This window comes from Echinops telfairi, unplaced genomic scaffold (genome assembly GCF_000313985.2).
Source record: "Echinops telfairi isolate 266 unplaced genomic scaffold, ASM31398v2 ScPeMD7_1;HRSCAF=3_1, whole genome shotgun sequence".
NCBI classification, from domain to species: Eukaryota; Metazoa; Chordata; class Mammalia; order Afrosoricida; family Tenrecidae; genus Echinops; species Echinops telfairi.
This window is the reverse complement of record NW_022103897.1, coordinates 6142484-6147905: the sequence shown is the minus strand read 5'-3', so window position 1 is coordinate 6147905 and position 5422 is coordinate 6142484. Positions and strand designations below refer to the sequence as shown.

The window sequence follows — 5422 nt, the reverse complement described above, 5'->3', positions numbered from 1 at the left end:
CATGCAGAGGGCCGAATCAACAATGCTGGTAATTGTGCTGTTAAATTTTTCTATATCAGTACAAATTTTTAACATAAGCTTGTATTTAGGACAGAGGTATAACTCTAATTGTTCATTTTTCTTTCTTTTTTTCACATGAGAAAGATTTATTATTATTCACATCAAGTAAAATTTAGAATAAACCTAAATTTATAGCTTCAAAACACTTAGAAACAGTCACAGAGGGGCGTAAAGTGCACACTCTCCATTTTGTCCAAAAGCATATACAAAAATGTAATATATATGTATACATATAATCACATAGAATGACTGAGTGTCGCCTTCTTACCTTAAATGAATAGATCTTCTTTTTTCAATTTTTCTCTTTTTATACTGGGGCCACTCTGCCTGCTTCAACTCCAAGAGAAATGACAGTCTTTTGGATAAATAAGCACTCTGGATTCCCCACCAATATTAGCTATTGAAGTTGATAGATGCGCCTCAGTGCTTGGAAGTTCCAAATCAACTTCTTCAGGCGACTCTAGTTCTTGTTTAATTTCTTGTCATTCTCCATCTTAACTGTTTTGAGTTTTTCTTCCTTTGGACCTGATGAGTCCCTTTCTTGTACATTTTTTTTTTCTTTCTGTGGTTGATTTAGTTCCTTCATTACTCTTTTTGTTTTTTCCCTTCAGTTTTATTATTGGCTTTGATGGTTTTGTAGCAACATCTTTTACTTTCTGTTTTTCATCAGGATCACTATGTGAATCTAATGTTTTAGAGTCTCCTTGGTTTCCAACTGTCTTTTCATTGCTCATACTAGAAAGCAGGTTGCCAGGGTATGGAATAGTGGGCTTCTCCCGTTTAGATCCCCAGTTTCTGTATTATAGTAATATGTGTAACCATCTTCACTTCAACCTTCTACCCAAATGGACTTCATTCATTTTTAAAGTTCCCTTGAAATCCTCCAGGTTTCCCACTGAGATGCTCCAGTGATAAGTTCATAATAGTCATAGTAGCCCTCAGAGATTATGCCTTCTACCCATCTGCCCTTCGAAGGATCTTTTCCTTTTTCCTTGCTGATGATTTGATGCAGAAATAGGCCTGGTGGTGCTGCCTACAGGTGATGGACTCGATTCTGGACTATCTGACTCTAAGCCAAGCCTTTCAAACCCTCTTGGTATGCTTTCAGGGCTGCTGCCTCCATGGCAGCAAACTCATTTTCTTTGTCCTTTTCCATGTCTAGGCTTTTCTCTTTAAGATCACTGATTCTTTTTTGCACATTTTCCTTAGGAGTCTTTCCTCTTTCATTAAATTCCACTCTGGGTCTGTTGTCTGCTCTCCAGACCCAGTGTGGAACTTCCAGTAGTCTGCCATTTTTCCAGCAGCCGCCTTGTGCATTATCCCAGGGTTCAGATCTAACTCTAGTCCTTGACACTGGCTAAATGGGGGCCCGGCCTGTTGGGAGGCCTACCTGAACCTCCGATCATGATGACCACCCTTCTTCCTTAGGACCAGAATTCCACCACATTTTTCTTTCTTTCTAATTCTTTCATCTTTTCCTGTATTTGTTAATAGCATATCATTAAGTGAAAATAAATTTAGAATTCTTACAACATCCTGGTAAATTAAATTTTATGGCAGCAAATGTCTCTGGCTACAGGAATGTTTCTTGCCTTAAAATCTACCTGGATACTAATATAACCAAATTTTATTTTCCATTGTGTATTATTTGTGTAGTGTACACTTTTTTATCTTTTTACTTTGCACCATCTATTTAAGGTATGCTCCTATAGATTGCATATTATTTTTAGTGATTTCAAAAATATTTTCCCATGTTTTTCATTTGAACATAATTATACATGTGTTCTCTTAATTAATGTTCTCTATTATGCCACTCAGAGCTCAAGTGGCATAGTAGCTACACATTAGGCTGCTAGCTGTGAGTTCAAACCACTAGCTCTTCCTGGGAGAATGATGAGACTTTCTCCTTCAATAAAGAGTTGCAGTCTTAGGTGTTGATGGGATCAGGTATCAGGCATCTAAGACCCAGAACAAAATCATACCAATATGTATGGTGCGGGTGTGTGTGTGTGTGTATGCGGAGTGGAGACCCAAAACCCATCTGTAGACAGTTGGACATCCTCTTACAGAAGGGTCACAAAGAAGAGATGAGCCAGTCAGTGTGTAGGATAGCACCAATGAAACATAGAACTTTCCTCTAATTCTTTAATGTTTCTCCTCACCCAGTATCATGACCTCAATTCTACCTTACAAATCAGATTAGACCAGAACATGTACACTGCTACAGATAAGAGCCCACAACACAGGGAATCTGGGACAGATAAACCCCTCAGGACCAATAATGAGAATAGATACCAGGTGGATAAGGGGAAAGTGGGGGAAGAAATGGGGAATGGACCACAAGGATTGACATATAACCCTCTCCCAGGGGAACGAACAACAGAAAAGTAGGTGAAGGGAGACAGAGGATGATGCAATATAAGAAAATAATAATCTATAATTTATTAAGGGTTCATAAGGGAAGGAGGGTGGGGAAAGGAGGAAAAAAATGAGCTGATATCTAGGGTTTAAGTAGAAAAAAAATGCTTTGAAAATGATGATGAGTGCCAGATTCACACCCAAGGACATTTGCATGGTACAGAAAGGTGTTTAGTTTTGGAACCCAGAAATATCTGAGCAGTGATAGAAACAAGAACCTTAAGAAGAGAGCAACCACTGAGTATCATACTAATAGTTTTGTTCAAAATCTTGACTCCTCAAGTTATAAATTTATATTGGAAGCCCCAAATTCCATCAGTCCCTGTCCCATGTGATTTCTTAAAGATGTGTTAGTTTCTCTTTCTCTAAGCAACCATCCTGTCTCCAGTGTCCTTGAGATTATTAGCTATTTTTTCTGAATTTCTCTTGTTCAGCATATTGACCTCTCAAGTGTTAGTTGTCTTAGTAACACTCAATGCCTTCAAACTATTTTTTTAAATTATATTTTGCTTTTCCCTAATCCTCTGTAGGATAATTTGTCATCTACAGGCTATTTTAACTGGCTGTTTTAACATCTATTTTACTTGGTTTTTTAATTTCCCACCTTTTTTTTTAGGAGGTTTTTCTTTGTTTTTTTGGGGGGTGTTGGGACCTTTTTTTTCATTGCCTTTTTTTTTTTGGAATTCAAAGGTAATGCTAGTTTAAAAAGAAGAAGAATTAAAAGAAAGAACAAACACTCCTGAATGATAATTTTCAGTGTAGCCAATCATTCACTCTTACCATGGTTGGGATTCAAAGCATATAAAATTAGTTGCAAATTGTTTTTAATACTTGAACATTTTTGTATATATGAGATGATATAGAGGAAAAGGTAAATTTTCACCACTTTTTAACTTAAGTATGTGTTTGAGGAAATGAAATATGTGTCACATTTGACCGCCTCCTTGGCTGCATAAGGGAGGAAAATCCAACCAGTGCAAGTCTAAGGCCAAGTGCCCCAAGGCAGAGGTCACGTCCACCCTCCAACCTTCTTCATCCTAGTCTGACACTCACCCACACCTCTTAAAACTGTCCTTTGAACATTTTATCATTTGCCTTCCAGAATCCTGACTGGTACTGTGTGTAACCTACAAAAAGAATCAATGCTCCATGGTACTGTGGTTTCTTGTTTTGTTTTAAAATCAGTACTCATTCGAAATTGGTGGTTTAAACAGACACTTTTATGTCATTTGAAGGGTTTTGCTAACCATCAATCTTTTTGAATTTGTAAGAGGCTACAAGAACAAATAAAAGGAGAATTTATGCAAATGGTTTTCACTTGTTTTAGTAGACATGACATTAAACATGGGCTTGCAAAAGAGATCATATTCCTATCAGTTTCATCTTCTTTTGATAAATAGATTGAACTGTATGCAGAGAACCTCTCACCAGCATCCTCATTGATAAGCATGTAGTTATGTATCACCAATCAAATAAACAATGTGGTAAGTATATTTCATCAAAAACTGCGTGAGTCCTTTGAAAAGGTCATTTAAAAAGTGTCACATGAATATCATACTCCGATCTCTTGGTGTCAATCAAAACTCCCTGCAGTTTGTTACCTACTGATGAAGTTACTTCCGTGTTAGAAAACCTTTATACTTCCCTTGAGGTAAATGTCAGTGTTCACGTTATCATATCATGGTGATTTTTAACAAAAACCTTTCCCTCCTTCATAAGAACTAGACAAAAATGACTAAAACAAATCAGATTATTACTATAATTTAAATTATTAGGCATGAACTAAACGAAAAGGAGCTCAGAAAAGGTCTCTTGAGAATTAAATGAGGGGTCAAATACCCATAAATATGAGTGGAAATCATTTCCAATTTTTTTGAATCAGCAAGAGCACAGATATTGGCCAAAACCAAATAGTTCCCACATGGATGAAGGCTATACTCTCTGAATATAGTCTGGGGATGTTAACCACCTATCAGACAGAGCATTGTGAAGCTGATTATCACAGATGTAGTTCGGTTACAATGTAATACTTTCTCATTTGATCTCCCTTTTGACTCATTTAAAGTTGTTCCAGTTTTTAATATATTTTGCTTTCTTTCTGATTGAGGTTTTTCTGTGTTTTGTCTAGTTATTTTAAGTGTTGTTTATTTGTTTGATTCCTGTTTGTGTTTTGTATGATTTTCTGCATTTGAAATCCAGGAAAGTTAAATCTATAGAGATAATAACTGGATTAATAATCACCTAGGGACATGGCAGGTATGAATGGGGGAAATAGGTAGTTAATAACAATGGGTAAAAGAAAGAAGAAACTGTTCTGAAATTGATTGTGGTGATGATTGCACAGCTCTTCTTAATATGATTGAATAATTAAATGGTATGATATGGAAATATATGCCAATAAAACTTTTTTAAAAAGAACTCAAATCATACTTCTAGCCATTCAGAAACCCCTTTTAGCTTCACATCCTAACATTTGATCTAATACTTCATAGGACATTTTTGCTAGAGAAATGAACTCTTAAGTGTGGACTGCCTCAGGCTACTTCTCCCATATTAATTCTTTGGAAGAGGAATGAGCATAAAAGAGAATCTAGGATGAACAGAATAAAGTTCTAAAGTTCCATTGTTTCTGAGTACTTTCTCTACTACTATAACATGTCTTTCTTTATTGCATCAAAAGGAATTCTTGGTGGACATGAAAAGAAGGTGTGATGAGATAAACGTGATACAGTTCTCAAATCCTCTACTTAGACCTCAAGGTGAAAATACTGTATGAAGAGAGTCTTCCCTGCTACCCCATAGAGATGCTTTTTGAGATTCAAAGTTCTCTGGCTGTCAAAAGTCCAGACATAGCTTCAGTGCTCTCCATTTGGCACTCCCAAGGAAATTTCCCTGGTACAGAAAGGTGTTTAGTTTTGGAAGTGGGATTTGAACATGCAGAACC

At 36.5% G+C, this 5422-nt stretch overlaps 1 pseudogene; it reads right to left on the bottom strand.

The window, feature by feature from the left end:
* Positions 1-324: 324 nt before the first annotated feature.
* On the bottom strand, positions 325-1466 carry LOC101640147 (annotated as a pseudogene).
* Between the last annotated feature and the right edge of the window lie 3956 nt (positions 1467-5422).